This window comes from Schistocerca americana, chromosome 5 (genome assembly GCF_021461395.2).
Source record: "Schistocerca americana isolate TAMUIC-IGC-003095 chromosome 5, iqSchAmer2.1, whole genome shotgun sequence".
In the NCBI taxonomy this organism is placed as follows: Eukaryota; Metazoa; Arthropoda; class Insecta; order Orthoptera; family Acrididae; genus Schistocerca; species Schistocerca americana.
Genome location: NC_060123.1, coordinates 17,149,553 through 17,163,017, shown reverse-complemented (window position 1 = coordinate 17,163,017; position 13,465 = coordinate 17,149,553).

Sequence of the window (13,465 nt, the reverse complement as noted above, 5' to 3'; positions counted from 1 at the left end):
GACACGGCCGTAGTCATGACCGCTCACAACAACCTCTGAAAGAGTACACCGGTGCAAATCTACAACACACCAGATTTCTTTAAACAAAAATTTTTAACAACTCATACAAACATGTAAACTATGCACCCCATAAGAGGAATGGAAATGGTACAACCCTCAAATTATGTGCCACCGAAAGTGCAATTTGTTTATTTTTTATTTTTTTAAAGGACTCTTACGGTGGAAGGGTGGCAAGCTTATAACCTAAAATGACTATTTAAATAAAACCCATAAAATGCAGACTTACATAAAATGGACAACATGCCCTACATTACACATATACCACCTCGCAAGATGATAAGCAAGATAGAACGGACCACCCAATTCACAATAACCACCTTCCCGCGGGTGGGCAAACGGAGATGAAATAGTGGGACGACCCCAAAACAAAGCGGCTGGTGATCTCATCAAGAAAACAAATAGAATTTAACAAGTAAATGAAACAACATATCTCCAATCACCTAACTTCTAATGAACTGCGATTTCTGGCGAAGACCTGGCGCAGCACCCCCAACGCTCTCCCGAACCGTCCGCTGCCAGCCGCTCCAACGGACGCAGGAAGGCGCGCCGATCTCCCGTCGCACGGCGTCGCAGCTCGCCCCGGCCAGCCCGATGTCGTGGATTGACTCCTTCCTGTTGCTCTCGTGTCAGCCGCGAAGCCACTACTCCTCGCTATACGGCGCGGCCCACTGGCTGCCACGTAGCGACCTCCCATGCGCCGACGCTCGCCGGCAGGGTAGATCAGCGTGTTCGGTCAGAGGGCTGCCTGCTCTCTGTAAGAAAAAAACTGAGTCAAGAAAACAACGACCAACTTGAACGGGTGTCTTGTGACGTGCGCCCAGACCAAACGCAACGAACTATATCGAAAAAAAAGGCGCTCAAGACGGACAAGGCATCTTGTGTCTCAGTGCAAGACCGACCAACTGATCGATCCAACCGGCCTTAAGGTCGATCCGAAAGGCAGACATCCTGGCACTCCAGATGGCAAACCGACATTGACTAAGCGATCACTCGGTCGGACTACCCCTGCAGAGGAAACATGCCCTCAGGCTACCCGACATGCCTGCCCCGGGAAGAGACCGACCTACCGATCAATCCAACCGCCAATGTCCATTGTCTGAACAAACTCGAGCAGACTGGAGGCCTAACACATACTAGCACTCCGGACGACAGACACACTCTGACTGCCCCAAACTAACCCGGCTGACCAACTGACTAGACTCAGACTCACAGACTGACTGACTGCCCTGGCTGACCAACTGCCTCCAACTGATTGACAAGCCTGGCGAGCTTATCGCGCGCCTTAAACGCACGTGAACAGGCAATCTTTCCTCTTTTCCACCAGAGGGAGACACCAAAGCTGGGATTGCCACAGCGGCGCCACCGGCAGCAACGGAGGGCGACTGCTTTACACTACGCGCTGCGGCGCGCTTTTCAAAACAGCAATTTTTACTACGGCTCAAACGTGAAGAAGACAAAATACGTGGATGTCGAAGGGGGGTTCTCCCACGCAACGGCGGTGTCCTTTGACAAGGTGCCCATACTCAAACGTTTAGGAGTGCAGTTCTATAGTAATGTTCGCCGCACGGCGGCGGCCGCGTACCGCCGGCTCCTACACCAGACACGTGCTCTGCTGCAGGACAACAAATTGTGTCGCATGATTATGCCCCTCAGAACACTTTATGTCAGCACCTATCTTGTCTCTAAACTGAACTATTTTGCGCATGTCCTTCCCTTGCCGGTTACGATGGCCGACAGATTTCAAGCAACATATGGACATTTCGTGATCGCCGGCCTCGTTTTTAAAGTCCGATGCGCTACCCTGACACTGCCGGAGCGGGCGGGCAGTATCGGTTTAATTAATGTCTATAACCGTGCGCGATCGCTTTATCCCAACACTACGCGTCGGACGTGAACCTCTGGCCACGCCACTCTGACGGGCACCCTGATAGCTGAAGCGCCACCACACTCTCTGTAGGACACATTTCGCCGGCACTCGTCCACGTCAGACAGTCCTTTATTGGCCTCAGCTACTTACGGTCAGACGACTGGTATGCCCAGCACGAAAGACTATTATCGCCTCTATCAACAGCACCAACCTATCAATACGGTCGCACTCAGACATCCTGAAGTTGCCTGGAACACGGTGTGGCGAGCAGTACACACGCCTTCTCTACCTACGACGGTGCGTTCATTGTGGTACGTGGTTGTGAATGGGAAGTTCGCTACTCGTCAGAGACTACATTCCATTCATCTGACGGACGACCCCTCGTGTACGACACGCTCAGTCGTTGACTCGGATGCACACCGCCTGATTTGTGCCGCGACCAGCGAGTGCTGGCTACTGACACAGCGCATGCTGGCATTACTCTTACTGCGATTGCTGGAGTCTATCTCCCCTGATGATATTGCGCCCCGATGGCGTATACTTTCCATCGATCAGGACGAACGCCATTAACTGACTAAAAGGCGTGGCCCTTCACTACATATTTTGCGATGCTCACAAAGGTGCACTCGACATTTGGTCCCTGCTGATGACGACACATGCAGTTTTCAGCCACCGCCTGAAGTACAGTACCCGTTTCGCAAATTATTTAGGTTCATTATTTGCGGATGCTCCTGCTCACTGGATTGTTCCTGGTATGAGGCGCGGCAAATGAAGAAGAATACTTGAGCATGCTGATCCTCTATGGACGGAGTAGGGGGGAACCCCTCCCAACAGACCAGAAGACGACTCGGACGCTCGGCTACAGCAGTTGTAGGGTCTTTTTTTAATGTAACAAAAATAAATCCATAAATACAATTTAAAAAATACAAAAAGAGAAATTTAAAAATTACACAAACTGAACAAATAATAAATAAAACAACGTAGAAAATCTCTCTACATCCTCTCCCTGATCCTTTGGTCCTAGAACACGTTGCTTGGGCGTGGCGGCGGAATGGCCAGGCCTCGGGTGACAAACCCCTGCCCTACCCGTCGTCCTGCTCCTGCAGCGGTCCTTTTTTTAAAAAAAAAAAGGGGGGGAGGGTAGCGTCTTTGATCTACACTTAAAACGTCATCGGTCCCGGGTTCGAATCCCGCCGCTACTTACATTTTGACTGATAATCAGCATTGGCGGCCGAAGACTTCCGGCTTGAGAAGTCACACCTCGTTCTGCCAATGGCCTTGTCGACGCAGTCGGCTCTCAGACGTGTTGTGAAGCGGACGTGCGCGAGGCTCTGTGCGGCGCTCCTCAAGAAGGCCGTTGTTTACTCACGCGGTGTAAACAGAACACCTCGAACGACGATGGCGCTTTCTTATAGAAAGGCCACGATTACAGAAAAGTTCGATGCCCAGTACGCACGACCTAAGGCATACGAAGTAGAGCGTTTCCTGCTTGAAGTAATGCACGTCGATCCACAGGAACCTATCGGTACACATCTTTCCATCGTCTCCAGCGCAGCTAACCTGAAACTTGTCGGTGAAGCAGCGTGTGAACGACTTCTTCGCTGTTCCACCGATGGATATCGTTTCCACCACTCAGATGGCAACGTGGGTGTAGTGACTGTCGACCATGCAGAACTCGGAGTTCGGAACATACGAGTCTTCGAGCTGCCGTTTAAAGTTCCGACCACGCTTGTCGCGAACGTGCTGCGGCCTTACGTAGAAGTATTAAGTCACGTGGAAGAAAAGTGGCATACGTTTGAGACGTATCCTGTACTGAATGGAGTGCGTCAGCTGCGAATCGAACTGACCCTTGGTGGCTGTCGAGCGAATGTCATTTATGACGGTCAACCGCGGAATTGTTCAGGGTGCGGCCAGGAAGGGCATGTAAGCTCTGAATGCCTGCAGCGACGCCTCGTTGTTCCGTTCCAGTAGCCGACCCCTCGGGGCACGGTTTCAGCGTCCACGACGAAGCAGCCTCCATCGGTACCGTCGCCGTGCTCGACAGCAGCGACCACGACTGCACCCCAACCGTGTGAGGAAGGAGAGCGTCAGAAGATTGATTCGAGCTCGGACACGGAGATGCGAAAGTGCCTACTGTTTGTTGTGATCCACAGGACGCGGACACGCGTTCCCGCAAGCAGAAGTCGCCCAAGCAACGAAAGAAGACGAGGCTGTCTCCAGTAAATGATTCGCGAGATGGTGACGCGTTGCAGGAGGACGAGGAAACTCCATCTGTGGCTAGAGCAGTGGACCTCTCACCAACCGTTCCTGGTTCGCTTCTGGCAGTGTCCGCCCAAGGACAAAGCCAAGTTGACGATGCTCAGCTCACCGACGAGGCCCCTGACGATTTTGCGACTAAGACACCGGATGAACCTCATGCGTCGCCTAACGTGCCACACCTCCAGCTTGCTGACTGGGCGTCAGAAATGGAGATGGAAAGAATGATATCAGACTGTAGCGACAACCAGATGCCCGCGGCCGGCGGATCGTCAAAAAATGGGTCTGAGCACTATGGGACTTAATTTCTGAGGTCATCAGTCCCCTAGAACTTAGAACTACTTAAACCTAACTGACCTAAGGACATCACACACATCCACGCCCGAGGCGGGATTCGATCCCGCGACCGTAGCGGTCGCGCGGTTCCAGACTGTAGCGCCTAGAACCGTTCGGCCACACCGGCCGGCGCGGCGGATCGTCGGATGAACATCTTGTCTCAGCCGATCAATAATATGTACGGTGCGGGTGACAGGGACGGTCGGACGGACGACGTGGCGCATTCTGGCTTAAACGACTGCAGGATACGTCATCTTACTATTAAATGACCCAGGTGTATCGGACAGGTACAGTCAATGTCAACGGCATTAATTCCACGATCAAAACTCGTTTGTCAAAGGACATGATTCGCGCGCCGGACTTTGATATCGTGTTTCTTCAACAGGTACGGCCTGATCTGCGCCTGGATGTTCATGGATACGCGTCTTACGTCAACCTAACTTCCGACGGTGATGGTGATACGGCCACACTATTGCGCGATGGCATCGAACCAACGGATATTCAGTTCTTGCCGTCAGCGAGAGGCATTGCGCTCACCACCGACGCATCCCGTCTTGTGAATCTGTATGCCCCGTCTGGTACTGCGAAGCGTCGAGAGGGAACACTCTGTTGGTCCACTGAGGTAGCGCCATTGTTTCAAGGCGCTACAGAGCACCTGGTGGAGGGCGTCTTACGCCCTGAGGATCAGATCCATCACCATGTCCCATGTTCAGCCCTTGATGCTATCGTCAGATATCTCGCTTTGCATGATACATGGACGCTAATCCACGGTGACCGACGCGGATATACGCACTTCACCAGCCACTCGGCCTGCAGGTTAGACAGAATTTATGTCTCCCGAGGTCTTCGGGCAGCAACTTCGGTACTTAGCTGTGGCCCACTGCATTCACCTACCATCAGGTCTTTATCTGCGCTCTGACTCTGCCACGACAACAGACCAACCGTAGTAGAGGACCTTGGACTCTTAAAGTTTCCATTGTCGTGGAAGAGGCTTGCCGTGTAGCCGTCACTGATACCTGCCACAAATGTGAGCTACGGCGTCATACCTATGATTCCACACGATGGTGGACATACTGTGCCAAACCAGCACTTCACCGCACGCTGATGGCGTATAGACGATCTACCTCTGACTTTTACCACACGGTCTTGCGGAAACTAGCGTCACAAAGACCTTCGCCAGAACGCCAAATGGCCGTCCACCGGACACAGTCATGGCTTCTGCAGACACGGCTGGACGGCACGCGGTTTCAGTCGAGACTGCAAGATTCCATCCCAGAAGATCGTTCTTCTCTTTATCACATCGTCAGAGAACGGAGACACCGTAAGAGACGACTCATCACAGCAGTTATTTCTGCGGGTGGGCAACGCTCATAGACACACACCACCACATCCTGTGCCCTCACAGTTTACTACCGCACTCTCTGTCTAGCAGATCAACGGTGTGGCAGTGACACTGAGGACGTCCTGCACGACGTGCCACCTCAGGTTAGGGCGCGAGGCGACGCCGCGTCCTTAGAGGCCGTCACGTGGGAAGAAATGCGCATGGTACCCTCGCGGGGGTCGAAAAACAAATCCCCTGGACCTGATGGTGTTCCACTTGCATTTTATAGCACCTTTTCTGGCCTAATGGGGGATGTTTGGTGGCAGATGTGCTGCGAACTCCTGGATTCGAACTTCCGTGTCCCCCCCCCCCCCCCCCCCGAATTTTTGGAGGGCATGTTCATCCCCGTGCCAAAACCAAACGGGGGGTGCAGACCGCAAGACTTCCGGCCATTGACGTTATTGAATTCGGATTACAAGCTGTTGCTCGCATCCATCGTGCTCGTCTCCTCGATATTGTCAAAGATGCCATTCATGCCGACCAAACATGTCTGGGAGGTGTCAGTAACATACACACGGCGCTAAGCTCTTATAGAGCTATGGTGGCGCTCATGTCAGCATGCCGCTTAGAAGGTGCCCTAACGGCGGTTGACCTAGACCACCCATTTGACCGAGTTGACCGCCATTTCTTGCAGGCTGTCTTAGAGAAGATGGGACTGTCCCCAGTATCGGCAGGTGTGGTTCTCCATCTCATCCACGGAGCCCTTCCACAGTTTACTTTTGAGTACGTCAGTGGCCATTACCGGAGTCCCGGCGATGAAGTGTTTGGGAGTGACCTTCCATGGGAACGTGCAGTGCACAGTAGCAGCTATGTATCGCAGACTATTTAATCTGTTCCGCACGCAAGTTCGTCTCCATAGCTTTCGAACACTTGGCTTGATCATGCGGGTACATTTTTTCAACGTCTACCTCGTTCCGAGTCTTGATCATTACACACACGTTCTCCCGATGGCCGCTATGGTAGCTGCCAAGTTCCAGGCGGCCTTCGGTCATTTCGTCAGCGGGGGTAGGGTGTTCAAGAACCGTTACGAGACGCTAACGCTGCCAACACATGTAGGTGGTACTGGAATGATATACGTGCACAACAGGGCGCGCGCCCTCTTCCTGCGGACGATGCATCGCCTCCGCACTTCGTACAATGACACCCTCCCTCGGTTACTGATTCAGGAGGTGGTGCCTCAATCCCTCCGTCAGCCGATTCCTGTTGGACATATCACGCCAGCACTGTGTCACATTCGCACCTATCTGATCGACATGAGTTATCTCTTGGATGTCTTGCCGAACACGCAGGATCCTGGCACCAAGGACTTCTAGCGTTACTTTCAGTGGACGCTGCCTGCTAATGTGGTTGAACGCACACATCTGGCAGTCGGCTGGAGGCGGGTGTGGTGTAACATACAATCCGCTTTCCTTCCCACCACTGTCAGGGCGCCGTCGTATGTGATAACGACTGAAAAATTCCGCAGCCGACAACGTTTACTCATGCTACATCTTGCCGAGGCTCTGCCCCAGATGCGCCGCTGTCGACGCCGACATGCGCCGTTTCGTTTGTGGTACGGCTACCGACCACTGGCTCCTCACACGGCGCATGTTGGCATTGTTGCTATGACGGACGCCTCAGTCCGTAGAGCCCACCGAACTGATCCATCCCGACGTCACTTACTTCCCTGCTACTCGTCATAACCCCACGGTGTGGGTTAAGAATATGGCATTGCCACACTTTTTTAATCAGAGCGTTGCAGGGTTGCTGGATTACATGCATTATTTAACGAGCAACTACACGATCAAAGCGTGTGGTTCGCTCTTTGCGAATTACTTGGGGTCGTTGTTTACGCGCCCTCCAGACCATTAGGGTGTACCGGATGTGAGAAGAGACAGAGATAGCACATGATGGACTGATGAGAGACATCAGCGGTAATTATAATGTGTTTCACCCTCGCTGAACGAGAAGACGACCAGGACATCCCGCCGTCTGGCTTCTGTGGACAACCCTTAAAAAAAAAAAAAAAAAAAAAGGGCGAAGGCGCGGACAGAGGTTCTTGTCCTTGGGATGGGAAACTGACCCTAAAGATGGAAGAATCAGCAATGATCAACGGCATAAGGATGCAGAAGGCAATGGAAACCACTGCATTAAAGACACATAACGTGTATCCACAGGACATGTGGCCTGTAATTGAAGAAGTGTCATGATGACCTCTCCATTGGCAAAAACTTCCGGAATAGCCCCCCATTCGGGTCTCCGGTAGGGGACTGCCAAGAGGGAAACAACAATGAGAAAAAGACTGATTAACCAACGAAAGGATAACATTCTACGAGTCAAGTCGGGAATAGAAATCTGAACGCGGTAGAAAAGCTAGAAAATCTGAGAATGGAAATGAAAAGGATCAATCTAGAGGGGTCAGTAAAGTGAAATCGAAAGAAGACGAGGATTTCTGGTCAGATGAGCATAGGGTAATATTAACAGCAGCAGAAAATGGTATCGCGGGAGTAGGATTCTTTATAAATAGGGACATAGCGCTGAGAATGTGTTACTGTGAACAATTCAGTGACAGGGTTGTTCTTACCAGAATCGACAGCAAACCAACACCGACAACGATAGTTCAGGTATACCTGCCGACGTCGCAAGATAAAATGAAAAGAAGAGAAAGTATATGAGGATATTGAAAGGGTAAAACAGAACGCAAAGGAGATTAAAACCTAATAGTAATGGGGGACTGGAATACAGTTATAGGGGAAGGAGAAGGAAAAGTTACAGTAGGACAGCATGGGCTTGGGACAAGGAATGAGAGAGAAGAAAGACTAATTGAGTTCTATAACAAGTTTCAGCTAGTAATAGCGCATACTCTGTCCAAGAATCACAGGAGGAAGAGATAAACTTGGCCGGGTGATGTGGGAAGATTTCAGTTAGATTACATCATGGTCAGACAGAGATTCCGCAATCAGATACTGGATCGTAAGGCGTACTCAGGAGCAGACATAGACTCAGATCACAATATAGTAGTGATGAAGAGTAGGCTGAAGTTTAAGACATTAGTCAGGAAGAATCAATAAGCAAAGAAGTGGGATATGGAAGTACTAAGGAATGACGAGGTACGGTTGAAGTTCTGTAAGGCTATAGGCAATAAGGAATAGCTCAGTAGGCAGTACATTTGGAGAGGAATGGACATCTCTAAAAAGGGCCATCACAGTAGTTGGGAAGGGAAACATAGGTACAAAGAAGGTAACTGCGAAGAAACCATGGGAAACAGAAGAAATACTTCAATTGATCGATGGAAGCAGGAAGTACAAAAATGTTCCAGGAAACTCAGGAATAGAGGAATAGAAGTCACTGAGGAATGAAATAAATAGGAAGTACAGGGAAGCTAAGACGAAATGACTGCAGGGAAAATGTGAAGATATCTAAAAGGAAATGATTGTTGGAAGGACAGATTCAGCACACCGGAAAGTCAAAACAACCTTTGGTAACATTGAAAGCAAGGGTGATAAGGAGTGGAACGGGAGTTCCACTGTTAAATTGGTTGGTTTTGGTTGGTTTTGGGGAAAGAGACCAAACAGCGAGGTCATCGGTCTCATCGGATTAGGGAAGGACAGGGAGGGAAGTCGGCCGTGCCCTTTCAGAGGAACCATCCCGGCATTTGCCTGGAGCGATTTAGGGAAATCACGGAAAACCTAAATCAGGATGGCCGGACGCGGGATTGAACCGTCGTCCTCCCGAATGCGAGTCCAGTGTGCACTGTTAAATGCAGAGGAGAGAGCGGATAGGTGGAAAGAATACAGTGAAAGCCTCTATGAGGGGGGAAGATTTGTCTGATGTGTTAGAAGAAGAAACAGGAGTCGATTTAGAAGAGATAGGGGATCCAGTATTACAATCAGAAGTTAAAAGAGCTTTGAAAGACTTATGATCAAATAAGGCAGAAGGGTAGATAACATTCCATCAGAATTTCTGAAATCATGGGGGAAGTGGCAACACGTTGGTGTGTAGAATGTATGAGTCTGGCGACATACCATCTGACTCACGGAAAAGCATCATCCACAAAATTCCGAAGACGGCAAGAGCTGACAAGTGCGAAAATGACCGCACAATCAGCTTAACGGTTCATGGATCCAAGTTGCTTACAAGAATAATATACAGAAGAATGGAAAAGAAAATTGAGGATGCGCTAGATGACAATCAATTTGGCTTTAGGAAAGGTAAAGGCACTATAGAGGCAATTCTGACATTGCGGCTAATAATGGAAGCAAGACTAAAGAAAAATCAAGACACATTTGTAGGAATTGCCGATCTGGAAAAAACGTTCGACAATGTAAAATGGTGCAAGATGTTCGAAATTCTGAGAAAAGTAGGGGTAAGGTATAGGAAGAGACGGGTTATATATAATATGTAAAAGAGCAAAGAGGGAATAATAAGAGTGTACGACCAAGAACGAAGTGCTCGTATTAAAAAGTGTATAAGACAAGGATGTAGCCTTCCGCCCCTACTGTTCAATCTGTACATCGAGGAAGCAATGATGGAAATAAAACAAAGATTCAGGATTGGAATTAAAATTCAAGATGAAAGGATATCAATGATACGATTCTCTGATGACATTGCTATCTTGATTGAAAGTGAAGAAGAATGACATGATCTGCTGAACGGAATGAACAGTCTAATGAGTACAGAGAATGGATTGAGAGTAAATCGAAGAAAGACGAAGGTAATGAGAAGTAGTAGAAATGAGAACAGCGAGAAACTCAACTTCAAGAATGATGGTCACAAAGTAGATGAAGTTAAGGAATTCTGGTACCTAAGCAGTAAAATAACCAATGATGGACGGAGCAGGGAGGACATAAAAAGCAGAGAAGCAATGGCAAAAAGGGCATTCCTAGCCAAAATAAGTCTGCTAACATCATACATCGGCCTTAATTTGAGGAAGAAATTTCTGAGAATGTACGTCTGAAGTACAGCACTGTATGGTAGAGAAACATGGACTGTGGGAAAACCAGGACAGAAGAGAATCGAAGCATTTGAGATGTGGTGGAACAGATGGATGTTGAAAATTACGTGGACTGATAAGCTAAGGAGGTTCTGCGCAGAATCGGAGAGAAAAGGAATATCTGGAAAACACAGGTAAGGAGAAGGGACAGGATGATGGGACATTTGTTAAGACATGAGGGAATGACTTCCATGGTACTAGAGGGAGCTGTACAGGACAAAAATTGTAGAGGAAGACAGAGATTGAAATACATCCAGCACAGGAGAGGAATTCGTGGCGGGCCGCATCAAACCAGTCAAAAGACTGATGACCAAAAAAAAAAAAGGTAAGTGATGGCTATCTTGAGCACGTCACATTGCAAATCTGATTAGGGGCAATATTGAGAAGTGATATAAATGGGATGATCAAATAAAATGAGTTATTATAAAAGGCGAAAGGAAGACTTTGTTGGCAGCGTTTTGGGAAAATACAATGCATCCATAGAGGAGATAACATAAAAGACCCCGGACATACCGGTTCTGACGTGCTGTTCCAGTGCCTGAGTTCTTGTCAAGTAGATATGACTACAGATACCGAAGGAAAGCTGAGACGCACTACTAGGGCCGCAACAGGTTAATGTATCCCCTATGGAGAATGCTCGAGAAACTTAAATGTGAATCCTTGGAAGAAAGACAAAGTAATTCTCGGGAACCACAGTTATTAGAAAATATGTATGCAAAGAAGACATGAGGTCATTACTCTCCGCCCTCGTATATCTCACGTAAGAATCATGGTGTTACTGTACGTACACAGGCAAAAACATTGATTTTTCTTTCGCTCAGTACGCGAATGGAGAAGGGCAGAAAATCGATAATACTGGTGTGATGTACCTATCGCCATGTACCGTATAGTAGATGCAGATGCTGATGTGGTGTACTGTGGTTTCAAACTTCTTGACATTACTAATCTCTGTACTAGATCGCGACTTGAATGGAGGCCTTGCAAGATCCAGCCTAGTAGTTGTTCAAGAATGAATCTTTCGCTTTGCAGTGGAAGCTCTAGGTTTGAACCCAGTACAGTGCACAGTTTTAATCTGTATGTAATTTCAAAACGAGGGAAAGATTCACTCCGGAAGCATCCACTGAGCTGTAACTTGCAAGGCAAGGTTCCTGTTTTAGCATCCCTATTTGGAACACAGTCTCAATCGTGGAAAATTTCAAAAATTTTCTTTCCTGAGTTGGTCGTTTTGTCAAAAACTCCTTCATTTTGGATAAAAGGTTAACTCTGCGTGTCAAATTCGCATGAAATCCTCAGATTTTGTTGACAGCCTCCATCATCATCTTAGGGGCAAAGACTGACTGTGGTGAAATCGGTGGGGCGCCCCCTTTTACGCGCAGCGGACACAGTCTGGTAGGCAGGACTCCATCTTGGTGACATTACAGAGATGGTGCATAAAAAGGTTACGTCCTCTGCGTCCATATAAAGTATTACCCTTGTGCAGGCCGTCCAGTGTCACTTGCAGCTTCACCATGCCTGTCATAACGTAAAATATTTGAAGTCTTTCTCTGTGACCTTTCTTTAACAAATTGTACGCTTCCGTGTATTGCTAGGTGCATAGCCGATGTTTCTATTGAAATTATTATCACATAGTCCAATTTCCACTGCTTCTCCAATAACAGAGTCACAACAGTTTGATGCGTGAGCCAGAAGACTTGCACGTCCAATCATATTCTTGCCTTTATCTACTAGACAGTGCTCGGCCACCGCTTATTTCGTTACTTAAGCGGACGTCGATGTTATTGGTGGGTCACTGTGTAACACTGTTATGGATATACCTGTAATGGTCTTATCTAACTTCTCGTCTGTTTTTCATTGGGTTGGGTTGGGTTGGGTTGTTTTTTGGGGAAGTGACCAAACAACGAGGTCATCGGTCTTATCGGATTATGGAAGGAAGTCGTCCGTGCCCTTTCAAAGCAACCATCCAGGCATTTGCCTCGAGCGATTTAGAGAAATCACGGAAAACATAAATCAGGATGGCCGGACGCGGGATTGAGCCGTCGTCCTCCCGAAGCGAGCCCAGTGTGCTAACTGCGGCACCACCTCGCTCGGTTCTGTTTCTGACTTGATGTTACTACTGTATAAACCTGCTCTCTGATGTAACATCCATGTAAATATTTTATTTATCATTATGACAAGGTGTGTAATTTTAATCAATCTATGGATGTAATTTTAAAAGTAATGTGCTGTAAAGGAAAATAAAAATTAAAACGTTAATTGTAATATTGGTTCACGCATAGGGAAAATAGTAAAAATTGTAGGATGTAAGGTCCGCCAGTTATGCAAAACAACGTTTTTTCCAAGATCCCAAACATGTTTCAAAACCACTGTGCGATCAAAGGTTTGTGATCATAGAAAAATTGGAGGGAAGTCCCTCCGTACCGGAACTAGCAAGGTGGGATAAGAAAAGAAAAATATTGAGGTCGAGCTGCACAGCTCCTTGGTGGAATTACTCGGTCACAGGCTAGCTGGCAAAGGGTGCACATCTTATGAGCTGACAGAGGCTAGAACAACTGCAAGATTATACACTGATGATCCAAAGAGACTGGCTCACCTG